Below are 25,818 nucleotides of genomic sequence, written 5' to 3'. Positions count from 1 at the left end.
TTATTATCAATAGTAACACCAAGCAGTTTGGTAGTAGAGTCGGGGGAGATGAGGGAATTGTCACTTGCAGTAATAGTGAAGTTTAGTTGAGAAGATTTGTGGGTAGGTGAGAATAGTAATAGTTTTGTTTTCTTGGGGTTGAGGAGGAGACATCTTTTTGAGAACCACTGTTCGACGGTTGAAAAGGTAGATTGTGTCAGTGACTGGAGTTCCAATTGAGTGGAAGCTGTGCAAATAATGGTAGAATCATCTGCATATTGTATACAGGTAGTGTTTTGAATAGATGATTGGAGATCATTAATAAAGATAGAGAATAAGAGTGGGCCTAATATAGATCCTTGAGGTACTCCTAAAGAGATAGGTAGTAGAGCAGATAGAGAATTTTTCCAGAGTACTGCTTGTTGTCGGTTTTCAAGATAGGATGAGAACCAGGTTAAGGAAGAGAAATCCAAGGCAAGGGATTTTAATATGTGTAGAAGCAGTGTATGGTTGACCATGTCGAAGGCTTTTGACAGGTCTAGGAAAAGAGAAGAGATTAGTTTGTTGTTGTTACGGTTACAGTTGATGGTGTTGGTAAAAGAAAGTAGTGCAGTGGTAGTACTATGTGAAGGTCTAAATCCATGTTGAGTGTTAGCTAGTAGGTTGTTCTGAAGGAGATGGTTAAGTAGTTGTTTGTGTATACATTTTTCCATGATTTTAGCTAGTGGAGATAATAGCGCTATAGGGCGAAAGTTAGAAAGGTCAGTGGATTTACCTCCTTTGTGTAAGGGTATGATGTGTGATATCTTCCAGATTGCTGGAAAAGTACTTTCTTTTATGGATCGGTTTATTAGGATAGAAACAGGGTAGGCAATAGCTTTAGCTGCTACTTGAAGGAATTCAGCAGGAAGCTTATCTGCTGAGGGGGTAGTGGGTTTAAGTTTTTGTAAAAGAGATTGTATGTAGGAGGTGGGTATGGGTTGAAGTTGAAGGGGAAGAAGGGAGTTATTGATGTTACTTAAGAGCAGTTGAGAAGCATCAGGAGATAAGTGGTTAGCTAGACTTTGTATGGAAGTAGTAAAGAAAGTATTGAAGTTATTGGCTATTAAAGAGGGATTATCAGGGTCTAAATTCAGCGGGTTGGGTGTAACTACTTTGCCTGGGGTAAGTAGATTATTGATAGTAGACCAGAACTTTTTTGGTCCTTTTTTGGTGGATTGCTGAAGTTCAAAGTAATAATTCTTTTTATCTGAAAGGATGGCTTTTTTGGTATTGTTTCTGAGCTCTCTAAAGGTTTGATGATCTGGTGGGTTTCTAGAGGAACGCCATTTTTTCCAAGATTTATTTCGGAGTATAATTTTTTGTTTAGTATTAGAGGTTAGCCAGGGTGCTGTTTTGGTCTTTGTTCTAATGGTACGACTTGGGGCATGTTGATTTAAGATTGCAAGGAATGCTGAGTTGAAATGTTCAACAGCATTGTTAAGTGAGAGGTGTTTTAGAGGGGTCCAGTTGTATTGTGAAAGTTCTGTTTGAAACTGTTCAGGATTAAATTGTTTTTTTGAATATAGCGTTCTGTGGGAGGTAGGTAAGTTTAGATTAGTTTTAGCTCTAATGACCTAGGTGAGGGAGTGATCGCTAAGGTCATCAGGAAGGATGCCAGTTTTGTAGGTTTGTAGGGGGGAGTTTGTAAGAATCCAGTCTAAGGTGGTTTCTTTTTTGCTCTTATTATTTATTCTAGTGGGACTATCAATTAGTTGTTTGAAACAATAAAGGTTTATATGGGAAGTAGGGTTAGCATTGTTACAAGATTTCCAATCAATGTTAAAGTCCCCAAGGAATAGTGTTTCTTGAGGGAGTTTATTAGAGAGTTGTTCAAGAAGTTGTTCTAAAGTGGGGATGTTATTTCCAGGGTGGAGGTATGCACAGATGACGTTTATTGCTTTAGTAGTGTTAATTTGAATTTTGGAGCAGATTATTTCAGCATTATTGTTTTGGGTAAGGGTAAGGTCAAGAAGAGTAAGCTTCAGGTTTGTTTTATATAGAATAGCTACTCCACCTCCCTTCCTGGAGGTGCGATCAAGTCTAACAATGTTATATCCAGGTGGGGTAATTTCAATGTCTTTAATTGAAGGTTTTAGCCAAGTTTCTGATAAGCATAGAATATCACATTTGTGTGCTTCTAATAGGGCATGGAGTTGACTAATTTTGTTACAGATGCTACGTATATTGAGATGGGCCAAGGATAATAAGTTAGAGGGTGTAGTGGATGAGAGAGAGAAGGGTTTGATATGATTTCTGTGTGTTTTGGTAGTAGTAGCTTGAGGTCCTGGGTTGGGGTGTATGTCACCATCTTGTAGTAGATGGAGTAGTGAAAAATAGTTTTCAAGTTTATGTTTTAGGAAGGTGACAAATATTCTCTTTGTTTTAGATTTTAGTAGTTTGCAGTGTAATAGCCTGTGGTATTTGGCAAGTAGGTAGATGGATTGTGAGGAGGGGTATGTAAGAAGGATGGAGGTGGGGATGTTGCAGGTGTACTGGTATGTTTTGAGGGAAGTGAGAGAGAAACCGTTATGGAGTGTTCATAGGAGGTTAGGAAGTAGGTAGTAATGAGAAGGAATAATAGTAAAAAGGAGATAGGTCATTTCAGTTGTGACTGGAGGATAGTTGTAGTCATGATAAAATAGTTGTAAGTTTGAATGTGGTTTAATGGTGTGTTGTAGGTGAGAGTACTGTGGGAGTGTAGGGCAAGTGGTAGGGGCTGTGATATTTTAGGTGTGTTAGTAAGAGAGGGGTGGGGCTGGTTATAGTAGGTAAGTAGGTGTGGCCAAGTGCAGGGTGGTACACAAATTTTGAAGCTGTGAGTATGATTGGGAGGAAGAAGTAAGGGGTGTGTCTAGAGGCAAGTTAAATGTAGGACCCCTGGGGGTGGGTGGAAATTGGAGGTAGGGAGGGGAGCGGAGTGAGCCCGCAGGGCGAACGGAGCGGGAAGAGCCAAAGCAGAGAGGAAAACAATCAGTGAGGTGCTTATAGTGAAGGTAAGTAATCCAAGGGGATGGAAGAATGCTTGGGGTGTAAGTACTAAGTGAGGTAGGGTGAGTCTATTAGAGAAAGGGGAAGGAAGTAAGTTGCAGAAAAGGCTAACAGATAGTGGGAAACATAGGAATTAATATGTTGAAAGAAAAGTTTGGAGGGATAAGCAATTCTAGTAGAAGGGAGCCACCTAGTGGACGCAGCAGGTAATTGCTACCAGGACTACTGACAGGGCTTGTGGATGTGGAATGGGGCAGGTAGTTGGAGTTACTAATGGGAGAAGCTATGGGTGGCTGCTGGCAGATCTTACTTAGAGATTAGCAATACTTCAGGGTGAGAGAAGCATACAAATAGTGATGAAAACCTGGAAGAGTTTGTAGGACGTACTTTCTTGCTTCTTTTCAGGAGGAGGCTATCCAGAAATATATAGGTTAGGTCCCTAGGTAGGGTAGGTGACAGGAGTCTTTGGTAGGCTACACAAACCCAGACCTACAGGTGGTCAATAGGCAATAGAGTTTCTTGCTTCTTTTCAGGAGGAGGCTATCCAAAAATATATAGGTTAGGTCCCTAGGTAGGGTAGGTGACAGGAGTCTTTGGTAGGCTACACAAACCCAGACCTACAGGTGGTCAATAGGCAATAGAGCTGGAAGAGTTTGTAGGACGTACTTTCTTGCTTCTTTTCAGGAGGAGGCTATCCAAAAATATATAGGTTAGGTCCCTAGGTAGGGTAGGTGACAGGAGTCTTTGGTAGGCTACACAAACCCAGACCTACAGGTGGTCAATAGGCAATAAAGTTTATTGCTTCTTTTCAGGAGGAGGCAATCCAAAAATATATAGGTTAGGTCCCTAGGTAGGGTAGGTGACAGGAGTCTTTGGTAGGCTACACAAACCCAGACCTACAGGTGGTCAATAGGCAATAGAGCTGGAAGAGTTTGTAGGACGTACTTTCTTGCTTCTTTTCAGGAGGAGGCTATCCAAAAATATATAGGTTAGGTCCCTAGGTAGGGTAGGTGACAGGAGTCTTTGGTAGGCTACACAAACCCAGACCTACAGGTGGTCAATAGGCAATAAAGTTTATTGCTTCTTTTCAGGAGGAGGCAATCCAAAAATATATAGGTTAGGTCCCTAGGCAGGGTAGGTGACAGGAGTCTTTGGTAGGCTACACAAACCCAGACCTACAAGTGGTCAATAGGCAATAGAGTTTCTTGCTTCTTTTCAGGAGGAGGCTATCCAAAAATATATAGGTTAGGTCCCTAGGTAGGGTAGGTGACAGGAGTCTTTGGTAGGCTACACAAACCCAGACCTACAGGTGGTCAATAGGCAATAGAGACGTTAAGTCTCCAGAGGCAGGAACGCACAGCAGCCAGGGTGATCTAAGGGAAAAGAGGATGGCCTCTGGATGGCCAAGGTCTAAAAGGGAAAAAAGGATGGCCCAGGGAGATCCATCCTAAACCTGTCTCTTTTTAATCCATTCCTGCATGTATCTTCCTTCTGTATGCTATTCCTACAAACCCTTTTTCCATTTTTGACACCCAGTGCCTTCATGGCCGCTTTGGACCTGAAGGAGGCATATCTTCACATCCCTATCCACCCAGACATTTGCATATTCCTGTGTTTTGCTGAGCCATCCTCGCATTATCAGTTTACTGCCTTACCCTTTGGTTTGTCTGCAGCACTAAGGGTATTTGCAAAATGTCTTGCTGCAGTTGTAGCCTTCTGCAGAACAAAAGGCATACAGATCTTCCCATACTTGGATGACCTCCTCATCCTGGCAGTGGAAGCAAGTACTCTACAGAGACACCACCGATTCACCATTTCCCTCCTAGGAAGTCTGGATTTCACAGTCAACCTACTGAAGTCCTCCCTTGCACCATCCCAAGACCAAATTTTCTTAGGTTGCAGAGTAAAGACGGATGTGATGAAGGCCTTCCTTCCACCAGAAAAGGTCACTTCTCTGACCCGCTTTTTACACAATTTACTCCTAATCAGCTGCATTTCAGTGAGGGAATTTCTTCACCTACTAGGTCTTATGGCAGCCACTCTCCCCATGTTGCCTTTTGCCAGACTACACACGAGGATGTTCCAGTGGTACTTGAAGAATATCTGGTCGCAACACGACCACCCCCTAGACTTTCAGATGCCCTTCCTCGCCTGCCTGAAAAAAGAAATAAAGTGGTGGATTCAGCAAATTCACCTGAATCCAGGACTACCATTACAGCTTCTCAATACAGTTCAATGCATGTACTCATATGCAACAGATCTGGGATGGTGGGCCACTATGAATGGACTCTATTATAAGAGGTACACACCTGAGATGACTGTCCAAACCACGTTATTTGGTGATCCATTGGTTGGCTGTTTTCCTTGTGGCCATTGTAGTGCCTGTCAACATATCTTAAAAACCAAGGAATTCTCTAGTAAAAACACATCAAAAGTTTATAATATCACCATCTTTGGTAATTGCAGCTCAGATTGGGTCATTTATTTAGCCACTTGTACTTGTTCTGCTTTTTATGTGGGTCAGACATCTAGGCCAGTTAAACTCAGAATTAGTGAACATTTTAGTGCGATCAGAAATAAAAGGTTGTCTAATGCCCTATACAAACATATTACCAATCACCCCACTGCTGTTTTCAAATTTGTGATTATTGACAAGATTCAAATGCATAGGAATTTTAAAGTAGGTTGGCACACGAAGCTCAATAATATGGAAAATGTGGATAACCAGATTAGGAGCATTGTTCAAACCTGGGCTTAATGAAATAGAGTAACATGTTTACAATTATAGTTTGTGTGAACTTACTAAGCTATCAATAATCCACACATATTTTGATTGGCATTATGATTCCTCAACAACAATGTATAGAGGTGAGTTATCCCATTAATAATATTAATAAGATATACTATTTATCCTCATGTATAATTATGTGGATTATGCCAATCAATCTTTCTTTATAATATTGTATTTTGATTTATTTATACTCATATTTAATAGTATTATTTTGTTGTTCTTTTTAGTTTTAACATTTATATGTAGTAACTACCAGAAGATTTTCCATAAGTATTTAATTTTAATGGAATTGTAATTATATACTTATTTTTGTAATGTTTCTTTAAATCTTTACTATTTAAGACCTGGATGTTGGGTGCTACATAATTTTCTGTTATAATTCTTGAACATTGAAGAAGGCTTTGTATAGCCGAAACCGGTCTGTTTGTTGTGAGCCATTTATATGGCTTTAACTTTTTGAAATCATTAAAATAATTGTCCTGCTTTACCATTGTGCTGGTCCACATTTTGTTTTACCTTTCGTGTTGGTTTGGACCGAGCACTTTGTCCCACGTGCGTTCCTTTGGGCTGTTTCAATAAAGCCTTGCCCTCGGAAAAGCACATCAATATCAGGGAAATGACTGCGCTTCTCCTAGCCCTGTAGGCATTCCTCCCTCTCCTACATCCAGTTCCCCTCCAAGTTTTAACAGACACCACAGTGCTGTGGTACATCAACAAGCAGGACGGGACCAGGTCTTTCTTACTGTGCAGACTGGTCATACAAGCATGGGAGATGGCCACTCAATCCAAGGTAACACTACAGGCAGTGTACATCCTATCACAGGACAATGATCAGAAAGATGCCCTCAGCAGATCATTGTCCCAAAGTCACGAATGGATGTTACACAGAGATGTCTTCCTAGACATAGTCCACGAATGGGGCACACCGCAGATAGATCTGTTTGCCTCCCCTAAAAACAGACAATTACAGTTATTCTGCTCAAGGTTCCACTCACCACAATCCTGGAGAGTGGATACTTTCTCAATTTCATGGAAGGGGATGTTCAAGTATGCTTCCCCCCTTCCCTCTAATACAGAAGGTCCTGCTGAAAATTTAGCGGGACAAGTCAAAAATCTTGCTGGTGACCCCCTGTTGGCCAAGGCAGCACTGGTTTCCCCTTCTTTTATCATTAGCCAAGGGCTGTCACCACATTTTGCCTCACAAGGTGGACCTCATCACAAAACAGAAGGGATCTTTCATCTACCCACACCTGCAAACCCTCAGTCTTACCCTGTGGGCGATAAACTTCTGATCCCTTTCAGACACCTTTACTCAGAGGACTTGCTATCTGTCCTCCAGGAGGCCAAGAAACCTACTACTAGTAGATCCTATTTATCAGAATGGAAAAGGTTCTCTACCTGGTATCTTCAAAGGCAACTCGACCCCTTTCAGGCAGATATACCTCTAGTTTTGGCCTATGTGTGTGTGCTCCTAAAGTCTAAACTTTCATATTCCTCAGTGAAAGTTCATTTGTCAGTTATCTCACCCTGTTTACCTCTTGATCCACCCCTATTATTCAGATTAGAGGTGAAGCTCTTTTTCAAGGGGATCCTGCACATCAGACCACTGAGGAAACCCATTCTTCCTCCTTGGGACTTGAATTTCATTCTGGAGAAACTTACTACTACCCCCTTTGAACCAGCAGCTTCCGTCACATTAAAGATGTGTACTTGGAAAACTGTTTTGCTTGTAGCCCTTACTTCAGCCAGAAGAGTCTCAGAGCTACAAGCATCCATGGCTTCTGCACATTACCTTATTTTTCATAAGGGTAGGGTCTCTCTTCGCACTAACCCTCTGCCAAAAATGGTCAATGAACTGTCACTTAACCAAATTATTCATTTACCTACCTTCTTTCCTTCATCAAGTAATGACAGTGAGAGTGTGCTCCATTCGCTAGATGTTCACAGGCAATTGAGGTTCTATCAGGATAAGAATAAGGACATCAGAAAGTCCAACCAACTCTTTGTATCTTTTCACATGTGGGGAAAGCTGTATTCAAACAGACCATATCCTCCTGGATCTCCAAAACGATATCATTCTGCTCCTCTTTACATGGAGAAGAGTTACCCCACACTGTGAGAGCCCACTCTACCAGAGCTATGGCCTACTCAGGGGCCATCTTGAAAGGCCTTGATGCAGCCACCATCCTAGAAACGGCTACATGGTCCTCTGTCCACATTTTCACTAAACACTATAAATTGGATAACATCTCCAGAGCTAGGGCAGGATTTGCTAAAGCCATCCTCCATGGATTCTTGGAGATTGCTACTTCTTCCTTCTTCCATATATCTGGCTGAGCTTTGGTACTGTCAAACGTGAGAATACTGCAACATGAGAATTGAAGAACATATGTTAATTGTGTAAAATCTTACCATGACCATAGATGTCCTTCTCTTTCATGTTGCAGTATTCCTTTCCCTCCCTCCTACCCCCTATAGGAACTTTTCCCTTTCTAGGTGGCATCTTTTCAACTGCCCTTAGACTATTGCCTGACTGGGCATTCAGTTCTCCGGTCTGTGCGTGCGGACGTCACATTTATGGCCCACGGTTTATGGTCCCTGTGTGTGACATCCCACGTATCTTAAAGCAGCCAGGCTAAGCTTTTGTATATGAGCCGTATGTTCTGGTTGCCTGAGGTGGGGGATCCCACATGTGAGAATACTGCAACATGGAAGAGAAGGACATCTATGGTTATGGTAAGATTTTACACAACTAATCTTTTTTTTCTTATCCTTATCACTGGATGTTTTTCGTGTTTCACTGTTGCAGTCATTACATTCGGATAGTCTGCTGGCAGGTTGCCCTCAGTCGGCCTGAATAACAAAGTCTTGGGTCCTGCGTCAGTTGCTGTCTCCTCTTCCATGACGTCAGGTCGTCAGGGGTATAAAACATGCAGCCGACGCCATTTTATTCAGTCCTTCTTGCCGCACAGTGCCCGAAGCAGAAGCAGTTTGCAAGTGCCGGTTGGCCGACTCCTGAAATTTTCGCATTCGAGTTTCAGAACCAAAGTCTTCAAACTAAAGCTAAGTACCCCGTTGGGGAAACTTTTTCTTGCTCCTTACCGATGTCAGTAAAAGTTAATAATTGCATTACCTGTGGGAAGCAAATACCTCATAAGGATTTTCATTTGTACTGTATTCCTTGCCTAGGCCTAGATCATAACGTGCCTTGCTGTCGGTTTTGTGCTAGATTTAACCAACGCACTATTAAGCGTCGGTATATTTTTGTTTCTAAATATTTTGGATCAAGATTTAATTATCCTGAAATGTCATCGGTTAGCAGTCCGACTACCGGAGTTCACAAAATACGCAAAGAAAAAGACAGAGACAGACCGTTGAGGTCCAAAACTGACGAAGCTTCTCCTAAGCCAGTCGCCGGTTCTCAGTGAGGTGCTTTTGCAGCCCCTGATACCCGCTACTTTTGAGTTGCAGGCCTCTACTGAGACCCATTCAGAGTCCGGTATACCGCGAGATTCTCAGAGTATTGAACCTGCGGATGTTTCTCCCTTGGATAGGTCCGCAGCCGCTGAGCAGGCACCGGCTTCTGAGGGTGTTTTCAGGCCTCAACATTTCTATATTAAACCGACGCCAGCCTCAAAAACAAGGTCAAAAACATCTTCTATGTCTAAAAAACTGATGCATGAGCCACGTGCTTAGGCCCCTATGCCTAAAAAACAGATGATCAAAATGGCTGAGGACTTAATTACCTTGATCAAGGATTCCCAACCCCCCCCCCCCCCCCCGCTAAGAGGCCTAGGCAAGGCACTGATTATGAATCTTCAGATCATGTTTCCATTTCTTCTGATCAGGAATTTTCTATTCCACCCTATGAGGATTCTGATGCAGAGGAATCAATCCCATCTGCATCTCCTCCTGAGGATTACTCTTTTGGGGAGACTTTGCATACTTTAAGGGAACATTTTCATTGAGAGAGTCAGGACTTCTCTGAATCAAAAAAGAGGCTTAGGGATTTCCTTCTTCTTCCTCAGCATAGGCCTTTGGCAATACCTCCTGTATTAGACATTGTTGATGATGTGTTTTTGGAATCAAGCATGTCTCCTGATTCCCTACCTCCGGCTCCTAGTAAGCCAGACAGATATTACAGGGTTCCTGACTCCCACAAATTTCTATTAAAAAATCCTGCTGCTGATCCTGAGACTATTTCACAGGGTCCCAAGGGTGTAAAGGCCTCACAGCCAAAAATCCTACCCCCTCTGATAGAGATTCCAGGGCACTGGATAGATGGGGAAAGAATGTTTATACATCTGCAACCTTGGCAATCAGGGCCTTAAACTGCCAGTTTCATATGCTTAAGTATCAACAGCATGTTATGGGCTTACTGAAACAGAAAATTATGTTGATTTCTGATTGTGTGTAAAATAAAGAGTTACAGGAATTATTGCATTCAGCAGAACAAGTTGGAAAGCATACTTTGCAATGTGGTTTTGATTCCTTGGAGGCTTCTTCCAGGGCCGCAGTTACCGGATCTGTGATTAGAAGGCATGCCTGGCTCAAGGAGCAAAATCTGCCTGATCATGTTAAAGCTAAATTGTTGGATGCCCCCTTGCAGCATGATACTCTGTTTGGTAATAAGGCAGAAGAGGTTTTAAAGAAAATGGAAGACAAAGCTAAATCTATGCAAACTGTAAAACATTTCTTGCAAGTGCAGTCACCCAGGTTAAGTAGGCACTGGCCTACTAAAAATTGGTCCTTTCCTGTATCCAGCAGAGCCACTCAAGGCAAATTCAGACACTCAAAAGGATCCAGTTACCAATCACAGGGTTCTTACAGGTCAAAGCAATGGGGTACCTCCACCTCCAAATCTGGAGGAAACAAAGCACAACCCTACAGTAAGCAGTCTCGATGACTTTCCTCTACCTTCACCAAGCACTTACCTTTTGGCAGCCCCCTTGGTGCACTTCATGCACAAAATTGGCAGTTAATTACCCAGGACAAGTGAGTATTAAACATAGTATCCAAGGGTACAGATTTCATTTCCATACTTTTGGTGGTGCTACGGTAGCGTTATCGCCTCACAGTAAGACGTCGTCCTGTTTCGATTCTCAGCTAGAGCGTCTTCTGTGTGGAGACATGCGTGAATGGTTGTACCTTTGTTGAAGGTTGTGCGTCAGGGCCGGCAACTCGGCACGTAAAAATCTACTGCCAGTCATTAGTAGACCGGAGTTCCGCTGTGGCGACCCCTAACCGGGAAAAGCCAAAAGACACAACAACTTTGCCAATTCCAAACGGATGGGCAGAGGCACAGAAACAAGTTATGTCCCTCATGGATATGGGGGCTATTCAACCAGTACCAGAAAAGGAAAAAGGACAAGGTTTTTATTCAAGACTTTTCCTGGTACCCAGAAAAGACAATGCCTGGCATCCAATACTGGACTTATCGATTTTGAACACGTTCCTGGACATTCCAAAATTCAAAATGCTGCCTATGCTGGGCAGAAACGCTTGGTTAGTGACTCTAGACTTAAAAGAAGTATACCTGCATATCCCAGTAAGGGAATCATGCAGAAGATACCTCCACTCCAAGGCAGTTTTTTTGCATTACCAATTCTCTGCACTGCCCTTTGGCTTATCTACTGCACCCAGGGTCTTTACAAAGTGCCTGGCACCAGTAATTGCATTCTGCAGACAAAGACGCATATAAATTTATCCTTATCTGAATGACTGTCTCATTCAAGCAGAGGACAAGGACACTCTTCTTTAACATCTGGCATTTGTAAAAAGGCTTCTAACAGGCCTAGGGTACACTATAAACGAAAAGAAATCCCAACTGGTACTCTCTCAAATAATTACATTCTTGGGTGCAAGCTTGAATTCAACTGCCCAGATGGCTTACCTTACACCAGACAAACAAAGGCAACTGACAACATACTTCAAACAAATGGCAACAAAAACCTAGTTGTCTGCAACACAAATTCTGCAGGCTTTGGGGTTCATGACATCGTGCATTCTACTAATTCCATATGCGAGACTGCATATGAGGAAACTTCAGTGGTCCTTAAAAAGTTTATGCAGTCAACATTGTCACAGTCTGGAGACAATGATTCCTCTCATTCCCTGCCTACAACAGGAGTTTCTTTGGTGGGCAGAGACATGTCACCAGAACAAGGGGCTGTCATTCACTCTACCCCCTGCCACCCAAACCCTAACTACAGACGCATCAGATTATGCTTGGGGGGCCCACATGGCGGGGAGATGCATTCAGGGCAAATGGAGCCCAAAACAAATGCATCTGCACATCAACCAGAAAGAGATGCTAGCTGTTCAGAATGCTCTGACAGCCTTCAAGGACTTACTTCATCCAGGACAACTACTGATAAAGACGGACAACACCACGGTTATGTGGTACATAAATAAGCAGGGGGGTACACATTCCTACCCCCTCTGCAGACTAGCCATGGCATTGTGGAACACAGATTTGACTTACCAAATACATCTTCAAGCTCAATTCCTGCCAGGAAAGCAAAATACTCTGGCAGACGACCTAAGCAGAAATCTTATGGACCCGCATGAATGGAAGCTGGATCCACAAATCTTCAGCATGTTAACACAGAAATGGGGGAGCCCAGACATAGATCTATTTACCTCCCCCCAAAATTATCAGCTGGACAAATTCTGCACAAGAACTTATCACAGAAAAGCATGGAAAGTGGATGCCCTATCCTTCAGTTGGAAAAACTTATCAGTCTGTGCTTTTCCCCCTCTGCCTCTTCTCTCCAAGGTCTTACTAAAAGTCAGACAGGAAAAACCAAAAATGATCCTAGTTGCTCCGGACTGGCCTCTCCAGCACTGGTACCCAATTCTAAGGAATATGTCTGAACTTCTTCCGTGGTACTTGCCTCAAATACCTCATCTACTGTCTCAGCAGAACAGTCAAATTCTACACACTCAGCTCCAAACTCTGAATCTTGCAGCATGGCTGATCATTTAATTATTTAAACAACACCTCTCAGTAAATCTATGATGGATGTCATTTTGGAAGCGAGAAGGCCTAGTACTAGAAAATGTTATGCTGATAAATGGAAGAGATGTTGTGCTTGGAACCAAGCACAAGGAACAGACACAGCAAAGCCCAATATTCCTCAGATTTTACAATATTTGACTGAGATGCATGACAAGGGCCTATCTTTTTTTTCAATAAAAATCCATGCCTCTGCCATCTCTGCTCATTACAACACAGAGCCTCCTCTCTTTTCTCATCATCTTCTTAAACAATCTTGATGATTGGATAGGTAATAGGAAATTCACTCCGGGGATCACTTCTGTGGTTCTGCTTGACAGGGGCACAGGAAAATAATTTTCTTGGGTGGCGAAAGCCAGGGTACCTTTTTGGCTAGGCTTGTATAGGCCCTAGGGCCAATAGCCTAGTACCTACCTATGAAATGTCATGACTGCAACAGTGAAACACAAAGAACATAGTACAGTTGTTTACACTTACCATAAATGTAGATGTTAGAGTGTATTCACTGTTGCAGTCTGGGTTACCCACCTGCCATCCCCCTTTTCTATAACTTTTCTTTCCTTCACTATCTACTAAAGCCTTTGTGGTGTATTTGCTTTTAGATGAAGGTAAAGTTTATGTTGCTAAAAGTGCTTTTACATATATTTCTGTTTATTTATGTATATATATATATATATATATATATATATATATATATATATATATATATTTTTTTTTTACTCCCCATTTGGGGGGCACCTGACATCTGGGGCAAGAAAAACCGAATGAAATGGCGTCGGCTGCATGATGTTCATCGTGTTTCACTGTTACAGTCATTACTCTTGGGTCGGCCTGAATTCCAAAGTCTAGGTCTGGCATCGGTTGCTGTCACCTCTTCCCTGACGTCAGTGTGCCAGGGGTGTAAAAGATGCAGCTGATACCATTTTCTCCAGTCTTTCTTGCCGCGCGGTGCCCGAAGCAAAAGAAGTTCGCAAGTGCCGGTTGGCCGACTCCTTAGATTTTCACAGACTAATTTCAGATCCGAAGTCTTCATTAAAGCTAAGTACCCCGTTGGGGAAACTTTTTTCTTGCTCCAGACCGATGTCAGAAAAAGTTAACAATTGTATTTCTTGTGGGAAACAAGTACCTCATAAGGATTTTCATTCTTGCTGTATTCCTTGCCTAGGCCTTGATCATAACGTTGCTAGCTGTCGATTTTGTGCTAGATTCAACCAACGCACTATTAAGCGTCGGTTTGATTTTGCTTTTCGTTACTTTGGCCGAAAATTCAATTATATAATGCCGTCAGAACAGCCGACGACAGGAGTTTCTAAAAAAACGCAAGGAAAAAGAGAAGGACAGGCATCCGAGATCCAAAACCGACAACGAGGCTTCCGCTAAGCCAGTCGCCAGTTCTCAGTGAGGTGCTTTCGCAGCCCCTGACGCCCGCTACCTAAGAGCCACAGGCTGCTGACGACTCCCACGTGGAGCCAGCTAGGCCTCTGGATACTCAAGGTATTGGACACTCGGAAATCATTCCCTCAGATGGGTCCGGAGCTGCTGAGCAGGCATCGGCTTCTGAGGGTGTTTTCAGACCTACACAGCTATATGTAAAGCCTACTTCAGCTTCTAAAGCAAAGACTAAAGCAGCTTTAAAGACAAAGAAACAAGTACAGCATTCTCCAGGACAATCTTCCATGCCTAAGAAACAGATACTCAAAATGGCCGAATACCTTATTACCTTGATCAAGGGTTCCCATCCCTCTCCTGATAAGAGGCCTAGGCAAGAGACAGACTATGACTCTTCAGATCAGGTTTTCATTTCATCTGACTCCTTTTCTGTACAGGAATACTCTCTTCCTCCCTATGAGGATTCTGATGCTGAAGAATCCATTCCTTCAGCCTCTCCTCCTGAGGATTATTATTTTGGGGAAACCCTGCATACCATGAGGGAGCACTTCCACTGGGAGAGCCAAGATTACTCAGAATCAAAGAAAAGGCTTAGAGATTTTTTTTACTTCCTCAGCACAGACCTCTTGCTATTCCCCCTGTGGTAGACATTGTAGATGATGTATTTTCAGAGTCCGGCCTTTCTCCAGACTCCTTACCTCCAGCTCCTGTTAAACCAGACAAATACTACAGGGTTAAAGATTCACATAAATTTCTTTATAAAAACCCTGCTGCTGACCCAGAAACTATTTCTCAGGGTCCCAAGGGGGTCTGCAAAGCTATGGAAAGGATCATGATGGACCTCATAAATAAAGATATTGGGGACCTACAGACACTGGATCCTACCCAGTTCGGCTTTGTTAAGGGCAGATCCTGCCTCTTAAACCTGGTTGATTTCTTTGAAACAGTCACCAAGGCCATTGACAAGGGGAAGGTGGTCCACACAGCCTACCTGGACCTCGCAAAAGCCTTCGATACAATACCCCACTCGGGCATTATAGATGAGCTCACCAGCTTAAATATAAACCCCTATGTCACTAGATGGATTGCAAACTGGCTCAAGGACAGAACCCACATGGTTAGAATTGCTGGAGCCATGTCAGACTCAAACCAGTTACAAGTGGTGTCCCACAAGGCTCAGTCCTGGGACCTCTCTTGTTCGGTATATATTTCTCGGAGGTACAGGCCAACACGGAAGGACTGTGGCTGACCAAGTTCGCAGATGACTGCAAACTGGGCACCATAATCGACTCTCCAGCCGACACAAGCATCCTCCAAAAGGGCCTCATAGAAACAGACAACTGGTGCCAGAGCCATGGCCTCAAGCTAAATGCCAAAAGTGTATAGTCATCCCTTTGGCAAAAACAAAGTGCCCACAAATTACCACATAGGTGGTAATCCATTAAGTACAGAAGAAGTAATTAGGGACCTGGGGACCCAAGTTGATAGCAATCTCTCATTTGACAACCATGTGGCTAAAGTGGTTAGAAAAACATTTTATATAGCCCACCTAATCATGAAGGGATTCACATCTAGATCAGGGGAGGTCATCGTGCCTCTTTACTCATCCCTCATCAGGCCCATAATTGAGTACAATGCCCCTTTTGGGGTGTACCTTACCAGACACCTGCAGCAACTGGAAAGACCCCAAAAGTACCTCACCAAGAGGATCAAAGGGCTCAAACAGATGCCTTATGCTGCCCGGTTAAAGAAACTCCAGCTCTACTCAGTGGCATACCGCCTGTTCAGAGGCGATCTGTGCCTAACGTATAAAGCCATGTCCAACCCGGAATTAATGGTCATGCTGCACCTCAGAAAATCCAAATCCCATCGAGCTCTGGCTCGAGAGACTTGAACCTCAGCACTGAAATAAATAGGACATGCTGGAGGGACAGATTCATAACCCAGAGGCTCCCTTCACTCTTGAATAAAATCCCAGTCCAGGTTAGGCAGAGTCCCTCATTGACTCTCTTCAAGAGGAATCTTGATGAGTGGATGGGAGATCATAGGTGTACCCCGGGTATCACTTCTGTGTCACTGTTAGACAGAGGCACAGTATACTAACCTCGAAAAAGGGCATAGCAAAATACATTTAAAATGGGTGGCGAAAGCCAAACACATTCTGGCTAGGCTTATAAATGCCCTAGGGCAGATACCCTAGTATGAACCTATGAACCTATAAGGCAGCTACTGCAAAAAACCCTATCCCTTCTGACACGGATTCAAGGGCACTAGACAGATGGGGGAAAAGGTTTACACTTCTGCTACTTTGGCTGTGAGGGCTTTAAAGTGTCAATTTCATATGATTACATATCAGCAATACTTACTGTCACTGTTAAAACAGAAAATGTTGGCCAATTCTGACTGTGCAGAAAATAAGGAAATGCAGGATTTATTGCATGCAACTGAACAAGTGGGAAAGCATACATTGCAATGTGGTTTTGATTTTCTGGAGGCCTCCTGCAGGGCCGCAGTTACGGGTTCTGTCATTAGGAGGCATGCTTGGTTAAAGGAACAAAATCTGCCTGATCATGTTAAAGCAAAATTATTAGATGCCCCATTACAGCATGATACTTTATTTGGTGTTAAAGCAGAGGAGGTTTTGAAAAAAATGGAGGACAAAGCGAAATCTATGCAAACAGTAAAGGATTTTTTACACTTCAGCCACCAAGATTTAGCAGGAACTGGCCTACAAAGAATTGGTAGTAAAGGATTTTTTACAGTTCAGCCACCAAGATTTAGCAGGAACTGGCCTACAAAGAATTGGTCCTTTCCAGTGTCGGACAGGCCACAAAGAGGCAGTACAGACGTCCCAGAGGCAGATCCCAGCCCCAGGGCTCATACAGACCTAAACAGTGGGGCACTTCTACCTCCAAAAGTGGAGAAGACAAAGCACAGCCATACAGGAAACTTTCCCAATGACTTGCCTCTGCCAGCACCAAGTTATCTTCTTGCAGCCTCCTTAGGGGGAAAACTAGCACTTTTCTCTCAAAATTGGCACATGATCACCCAGGACAAATGGCTACAGGTTCCACTTTCACACCCTGCCAAAGGCAAAAGATATGCCAAACCTGCCACACAATCAATGGGCAGAGGCACAAAAACAGGTTTCGTCCCTTATGAACATGAGGGCCATTCAGCAAATACCACAGCAAGAGCAGGGACAAGGATTTTACTCAAGACTTTTCTTGGTACCCAGAAAGGACAAAGCCTGGAGACCAATACTGGACCTGTCTATTCTAAACACATTTCTGGACGTTCCAAAATTCAAAATGTTAACTCTGCAGCAGTTCTGCCCATGCTGGGCAAGAAGGCTTGGCTTGTAACTTTGGACCTGAAAGAGGCATACCTGCATATCCCAATCAGACAATCTTGCAGAAGATACCTCAGATTCATAGCTGGCTCAATGCACTACCAATTCTCTGCACTGCCCTTTGGCTTATCTACTGCGCCCAGGGTCTTCACAAAATGCCTGGCACCAGTAATTGCATTTTGCAGACAAAGAGGAATTCAAATATATCCTTACTTGGACGACTGCCTTATACAAGCAGAGAACAAGGACACTCTACTAAAGCATCTGGCTTTCGTAAAAAGATTATTAATTTGCCTAGGGTACACAGTAAACGAAAAGAAATCAAAACTAGTACCCTCTCAAGAGATAATATTCCTGGGTGCAAGCTTAGATACAACTGCCCAGATGGCTTATCTCACACCAGACTAACAAAGGCAACTAACTTCTTACTTCAAAATGTTGGCAACAAAGACCCAGTTATCTGCAAGAAAACTTCTACAGGCTTTGGGCTTCATGGCATCCTGCATTCTGCTAATTCCATATGCCAGACTGCATATGAGGAAACTTCAGTGATACCTAAAAAGTGTCTGGACTCAACATTGTCAAAGCATGGAAAGATTAATTACCCTAATTCCTTGCCTGCAACAGGAGTTTCGATGGTGGGCACATGCTTGTCACCTCAACAAGGGACAGCCATTCACTCTACCCACAGCCAGGCAGTCAGTAACAACATATGCATCAGATTATGCCTGGGGAGCACACATGGCAGGAAAATGTATTCAGGGCACATGGTCCACAAGCCAAATGCATCTACATATCGATCAAAAAGAGATGCTAGCTGTTCAGAATGCCCTGACAGCTTTCAAGGATCTATTCCATCCAGGACAACTACTGATAAGGTTGGTCAATACTGCGGTCATGTGGTACATAAACAAGTAGGGAGACGCACATTCCTACCCCCTCTGCAGACAAGCCATGACTTTGTGGGACACAGCATTGACTTATCAAGTACACCTGCAAGCACAATTTCTGCCAGGAAAGAACAATACTCTGGCAGACAAACTAAGCAGAAACCTCACGGATCCCCACGAGTGGAAACTGATCCACAAGTCTTCAGCATGATAACAAAGGAATGGGGATGCCCAGACATAGATCTATTTGCCTCCCCTCACAACTGCCAACTACAGAAATTCTGCACAAGGGCTTATCACAAGCAAGCATGGAAAGTGGATGCTCTGTCATTCAGCTGGAAAAGTCTAAGAGTATATGCCTTTCCTCCCCAAGGTACTCCTAAAGGTCAGACAAGAGAAGCCAAGAATGATTCTGATTGCCCCAGACTGGCCACGCCAGCACTGGTACCCAATCCTAAAAAGCTTGTCTCAAGGCCCAGCCTGGACATTGCCTCTAATTCCTCACTTACTGACCCAGCAAAACAATCAGATTCTGCACAGCCAACTCAGGACCCTAAATCTGGCAGCATGGCAGATAATGTAACCATTCAAAACACACCTTTCTCTAAAGCAGTGATGGATGTTATTTTGGAGGCCAGGAGGCCCAGTACCAGAAAATCTTATGCAGAAAAATGGAAAAGATTCTGTGCTTGGAACCAGGCACAAGGAATTGACACAACTGTACCAAATATTCCTCAGATTTTACAATACCTAACTGAGATGCTGGACAAAGGCCTATCCTTTTCATCAATTAAATTCATGCCTCTGCCATTTCAGCTCATTACAATATGAAACCTCCTATTTTTTCCCATCCATTGCTAAGGTAGTGCCTCAGATGGGCCAAAAACATAAGACCTCCAAGTAGAGCCCCAATACCTGCATGGGATCTCAATTATGTCTTGGAAAAACTCACAATGCCGCCTTTTGAGCCAGCCAATACAGCTGATATAAAGTTTTTATATTGGAAAACAGCTCTGCTCCTAGCAATAACCTCTGCAAGACGAGTTTCAGAGTTACAGGCACTCATGGCTGTGGACCCTTTCATCATTTTCCATCCAGACAGGGTTTCTCTAAGGATGAACCCTACATTTATGCCTAAGGTAGTGTCCGGTGTGGCCCTTAACCAAACCATTCATTTGCCTACTTTTTATCCAAACCCACAGAATAAGGGTGAGAGACTTCTGCATTCCTTGGACATACATAGACAACTATGCTTCTACTTGGACAGAACTAAAGCTTTCAGAAAAACTGAGCAACATTTAATGGCATATGCTGCAGGATCTCAAGGAAAGCCTATCTCAAAACAGACTATTTCAAAATGGATAGGCCACTGCATTCGTTTCTGCTACTCACAACATGGCAAATCAGTGCCCAAGGGCATTAGGCCTCATTCTACCAGGGCAGCAGCCACTTCAGCAGCCTTTCTCAGAGGAGTACCAACCAAAGACATTTTAGAGGCTGCAACTTGGAGTTCAGTGCACACTTTTACAAAGCACTACCATTTACCTTTCTACTCTAAATCCAGAGCAGGCTTCGCCACTATAGTTTTGCAAGGCCTTATAGCCTCTCCTAATCCTATTTAGGTCCAGCCACCCAACCTCAGCTTTGGGATTCAACCCAAGAGTAATGACTGCAACAGTGAAACACGATGAACATAGTACAGTTATGTACCTACCATAAATTTAGATGTTCGAGTGTATTCACTGTTGCAGTCCAGGTTACCCACCCACCATCCCCCTTTTCATGCTGGGACTTCTCTATACTTCTCTATCTTATACAACCTATGTGGTGTATTTGCTTGTAGATGAAGGAAATGTTTATTTTACTGCATGCATAATTATTGGCATTTTTTTTTAGCCTATCATTTTGGGGGCACCTGACATCTGGGGCAAGAAAAACTGAAGAAAACGGTGTTGGCTGCATCTTTTATACCCCTGGCGCACTGACGTCAGGGAAGAGGCGACAGCAACCGATGCCGGATCTAGACTTTGGAATTCAGGCCGACTGCGTGTAGCCTGCCAGCAGGATAACCCAAGAGTAATGACTGCAACAGTGAATACACCCAAACATCTACATTTATGGTAGGTACACAACTGTACTTTTTATACCCCTGATGACCTGACGTCATGGAAGAGGAGACAGCAACCGATGCAGGACCCAAGACTTTGTTATTCAGGCCGACTGAGGGCAACCTGCCAGCAGATTACACAAATGTAATGACTGCAACAGTGAATACACTCGAACATCTACATTTATGGTAAGTGTACACAACTGTACTTTCCTAGCAGCTCCAACTGTGCAGAGTATGGTTGCCTCCCGTGATTCACTAATCAGTCTTTTCCAGTCCTAGGGAATAATGGTCAGTTTTCCCAAATTTAATTTGATGCCTGCTTAGAACATTCCATTTGTAGGCTGCTGCTTGAAGACCATGTTTTACTGTGCTATCTTCCCACAACCAAGATGGCTGGAATTCAGTTTGTATAGTCAGCAACGTGTTCAAGCCTTCTTGTTCCTTTGAGAGCTGGGCCTGCTTCCCCATGCTAGACTGTTTGAGGGTCTTTCATTGAACTCTCAAGGTAAAGTAAAACCAACTGTTAAATGCTCCTGTTGAGATTTTTAGAAAGTACAAAGACTGTTTCATGTGGTGGACTCGAGTCCAGCTTGACTCAGGGAAGATCGTTTAAGATCCCTACTCCCATGGCAAGGTTGACTATGGATACCTGTGGTTTGGAGTGAGGGGTGCATTATGTGGAACAGACGGTACAAGGCATTTGTTCCCATCTAGCGGTATCGCATACCATGCTAGTGCATTGGAGATGGGGGGATGTCATCTTCTTGCAGACATTGACTCCCTACCTTTAACTGCCTTTGCCACAGACTCTTAACGATATGGCAGTGGATTGGTACATAAACAAGCAAGGGGGAGCTCACTGCTACCACCATTTTTGGGAGGATGCATGTCTATGGAATTGGGTGCTTGCCTAAGGCCACCTTCTTGTGTCATGTATCCCAAGAAGAGACAGCTTTCTTGTTGACAAGTTAGTTGGTCTCATGATTTCTTATGAGTAGCCCTTGAATCCAGTGACAACATGAGCTGTGTTTAGTTGGCGTGATATTTGTTTCCCCCCATCCAGTGACAAATGTAACAATTTTTTTTTCTCATTCTTCCCGGGGAGAATTTCCATAAAATATTCCTCTGGTTCTTTCCTTTGTTCTGTCTTGCTAGCCTTGTCTTTGATCTCACCAAGTTTGGCTTTCCCTACTTAGGTCTGTCCAAGAGGTAAGACCAGTACTGTTGAAACCATCCAAGCATCACTTGCTCCATCCATCTGAGCAGCCTTCCCTGAATATTTGGCCCCAAAGTTATCCTCCTGTAATAATCCAAAACCTGATCTGTGCCCCCCTCCCAAGAGGTAAGACCAGTACTGTTGAAACCATCCAAGCATCACTTGTTCCATCCATCAGTGCAGCCTTTCCTGAATATTTGGCCCCAAAGTTATCCTCCTGTAATAATCCAAAACCTGATCTGTGCCCCCCTCCCAAGAGGTAAGACCAGTACTGTTGAAACCATCCAAGCATCACTTGTTCCATCCATCAGTGCAGCCTTTCCTGAATATTTGGCCCCAAAGTTATCTTCCTGTAATAATCCAAAACCTGATCTGTGCCCCCCTCCCACCCATAGAACAGGTACTAAAAAAGCTTAAAATATGTATATTAAGTTTTTTAGCTTTACTGTGGACAGACACTTGGACCTCTTTGTTGCTTCTGACTCCATTATTTGGCTAACAATTTGTATACTGACCCGAACTTCTCCAGTAGAGTTCATCTAGATGCTGTTTCCAGCTTCCATTAAGGTACAGTAGCCACATCTTCATTCTGTCTGAGTTTGAGCAATTTTCCTTTGGGGTTTCTTTCTGATGTGCACTGCAAATTTCCAGTGCCTCCTTTGAATATGGACTTCATTTAGAAAAGTTGTTGGTAGTTATTATTTCATTAAGAAGTGTTTCTGAGTTGCAAGTGTTGTGCACTCATCCACCCTACATTGTGTTTCACAAGTGCAGGGTCTCATTGTAAACTAGTTTTTCTTTACTGCTTATTACAGATCAATATCTCAGTCATTCAAAAGAATCTTCATTTTGCTTCCCCAGTTAATCTTTCAGAGTGAATGTCTGCATTGTTTGGATGTTTGTAGACAGTCACTATTTTTTCTGAGTGAGAACTAAATCTTTAGCAAAGGGTTCCCATTTGTCTATCTCCTAGGCCAAAAGGTATTAGGAGCAACTCCTTTTACCTGTCTTTCAAGACGTATCATTTTTCTGTTATCAAATGTATGGCAAGCCTCTGTCTCAGGCCTGTAATGCGCATACTATTAGAGCTGCCACTGATTTTCATTAAAAAAATGCTTGAGTGTGTAACTTTTGTGTAGCTGTCACGCAGACATCACTGAGTACATTTTCCAGGCTTTCTTGCCTACTGGTCATTTGATGTCTCATGATGACTCACGAGTGGTCCTTTAAACCCGTGACAACTCAAACCCTGTTTTGCTACTGCAGCCTTTGTGTATCACCATCCAGTTAAACATGCAGCAATTAATTAATTTGTCTTATTCATTCTTTCTGAGAAAAAGAGAATTCCCCAGAAGTGGTCTTGTTAAAGGTCTTCCCTTTATGATGGAGATGCTTAATTTTATATAAATAGTAAAAATGTATCCAAATTAATATCCCCCAGTGTAAAGAGCAGCATGTGGAGCTGTTGACATTTGAGATGTTGTGCCGTGAAGTGTCCTAGGTTTAGTTTGGGACTGTGTCCTATTGGTTATGGGAATTGAAACTTCCAATGAGATAAGAAAGTTGCTTACACCATTGTAACTGTAGCTCTGCCAAAGCAATTTCATGTGACATTAAACCCATCCTCCTGCCTCATGGCCTACTGGTCCACCAGATGTGTCCTTTATTGTTGCTGTTGTAGTGACTATTTTTTTTCCTTTTCTTAGTTGCTCTGACTTTTGGGTTTCCGACATATACAGAAGTGGGCCAGTTCTGGGGGTTGTGTGTCAGAGGAAGAGACCACTAGTAACTTGGGAATGTTTTATGGGCTAAACTGATTTAAGTACCTGCTGGTCATAGTCCTACTGTGTATGGAGTTTAAACTGCCAGTGCATATCTGTTGTTTACACTAAGTACATAACTTTCACTTTTCTGTTTGCCTTTCTAAATGCTGTTGGGTTCGGCAAAATGCAGACAGATTGTTTTAGGGTCTTTTTCTGAATTTCGTATGATTATGTTAAAGCATCCGAGAGAGCACCATTTGACTAAAGAGGACATGATGGTTCAGTCAGATTTGCAGAAAAACTGAAGAACTGTCTGATAAAGCAGATTTTAGAGAGAAAGGAAGACGGCAAGAGGAGATGAGGATGTCCTGCCAACAGATGGTTGGATTTTGTGAGAGAAGACCTGAGACAAACAGGCATGACTGTTGAAGGAAGTAGAAGAGTAGCTCTCTGAATAGAGAGATGCGACAGTTGACACTACATCCTGACCCTATGTACAAATGTGTCTGTGGAGGGGTTGTTGATTATAAGAATGTCATTTGAAGTTAGCGTGACAGTCTGATCAGACAAGTCTTTGTAATCTGAGCAACTTTAGTATTTACTGGTTGGTTGAAAATGTGCAGCTTTCAGCTGTTTTCAGCGGGGAAAAAAAACTAAAGCCAACAAAATCAAATTATATGATGTGATTTCAGGCCTAAACACCCTGATCCTTTTTTTGTCTATGTTAATGCATGAAATGACATTAGGAATGCATCTTTTGAATTTTAATGAATAATCTGCTGCTTTTTTGCCTTTTGAGGGTCTGAGCTTGGTCAGAGACTGTTTATATAGATGATTATACCAGTAACACTGTTAAAATATTTCATGAAAAAAGTGTTGTTTGGAGCCCGGTAGTTGAAGGTGTTTTATTAGTTTTATACAAGTAGCAGTCCATTAAAATTTAAAAATTGGAGAGGCTTGAGTTTTATATTTATAAACTGTAAAATATATCCTAACCAGTCAAAAATTAAGGGGAGCAGTCCTATGGAAATTAATTAGCTGTTAAGGGGTTGTAATTCTGCTTTAACTTTCTTGGAGATGTGTTTCTAAGTCTGTTGGTTAAAGATCCTGTTCTCTGGGATTTTTCATTCATGCTGTAAGTGTCTTGACTCAACCTCTGTTTAAGTCAGCTGCTTTTGCTGATCTTAGATTTGTTTCTTTGGAGACTCTTTGTAGCTGTCACTTTCTCAAGGAGAATTTAACTTATTAGAGCCTAGAACTTCAGGCTTTGTTTAAAACTGAATCCTTGAGTGATATTTGTGTAGCAACTGTGTAAGCACTGCTGAATTCTTCTGCACTGTAAGTTGGATGTAATCTCTAGATCAAGGTTATCCTTTATTGCCATTATTGTATGGGGCATTCTTTCTTGAATATCCACCCAAGAGGATAGTTTGGGCCTCTGTCTTGAGGGTGGTCATGGTGTAACAGCCCTAAATATGAAAGTTTTGTGCTAGAGCTTGGTTTTTGGGTGCATTGTCATCACCATTGTCTTTCCCATCCGGGATGTAGGAGGCACTGCCAGTTTTGGAAATTTATCTGTATGCTGTATTTAACTAGAGCTGTCGTCTTGTGCAGGTTTACGAGATCCGGATAAATTGTCCTCCTGCCAGGCATATTGAGTAAAGGGGGTAAGGGCTTTGAGAGCTTGGGAAATGTTCTGATAGCTGGACTATATCGTGCCAATTGTAGTACTAAAGATGAACTTTGCTGTTAGCGGTAAAGATGCATTAGATAAACGGTCAACTTTCCAGGGCTTGTTGGTGACAGTCAGACACCGTCACAGTTAGGGAATTCTTATCATATTGCTATTGACTTTAAGATAATTGTTATTAACTCCATCACACAAAAACTGAACAGTATAATTTTATGGTAAAATTAACTTTTAAAAAGAGTTAATGTTCTTAATGCAACCAAATTATTGCTAAATGCATAGGAGGGTGGAATACACTGGAGGGAATGTCACTGCAACTCTGCCAGAAAACCATGAGAAACAGACCTAGTAGCATATCATGGTGGAATAACAAAGTAATGGCACTAGTTAAAAAGGTCAAAAGTTCAAAATCTTCAGGAAATGTAAAACCTTGCAAAGGAAAAAATATTATTTTGTTCTAAGAAAAAGTGTTTCTTTTAAGACAAAGTATGAGGAAAATTTATCATTAGTAACTTAAAATTAAGAAATCATTTGTAAATACTTGTCAGGTTACTGCCATTAGAAAATTGTACAAATGTTGACACTGCAAC

At 42.6% G+C, this 25,818-nt stretch overlaps 1 protein-coding gene across 1 annotated transcript in view; it reads left to right on the top strand.

Annotated features, from left to right (window-relative positions):
- LOC122792213 (protein argonaute-3) overlaps window positions 1–25,818 on the top strand; it is a 1,955,650-nt gene that overhangs the window by 390,164 nt on the left and 1,539,668 nt on the right. The gene's annotated exons all lie outside the window — the stretch shown is intronic.

The sequence above is a fragment of the Protopterus annectens genome, chromosome 1.part2 (assembly GCF_019279795.1).
Source record: "Protopterus annectens isolate FY-2018-M chromosome 1.part2, PAN1.0, whole genome shotgun sequence".
Lineage (NCBI taxonomy): Eukaryota > Metazoa > Chordata > Ceratodontiformes > Protopteridae > Protopterus > Protopterus annectens.
This window is presented reverse-complemented; position numbering and strand designations above follow the sequence as displayed.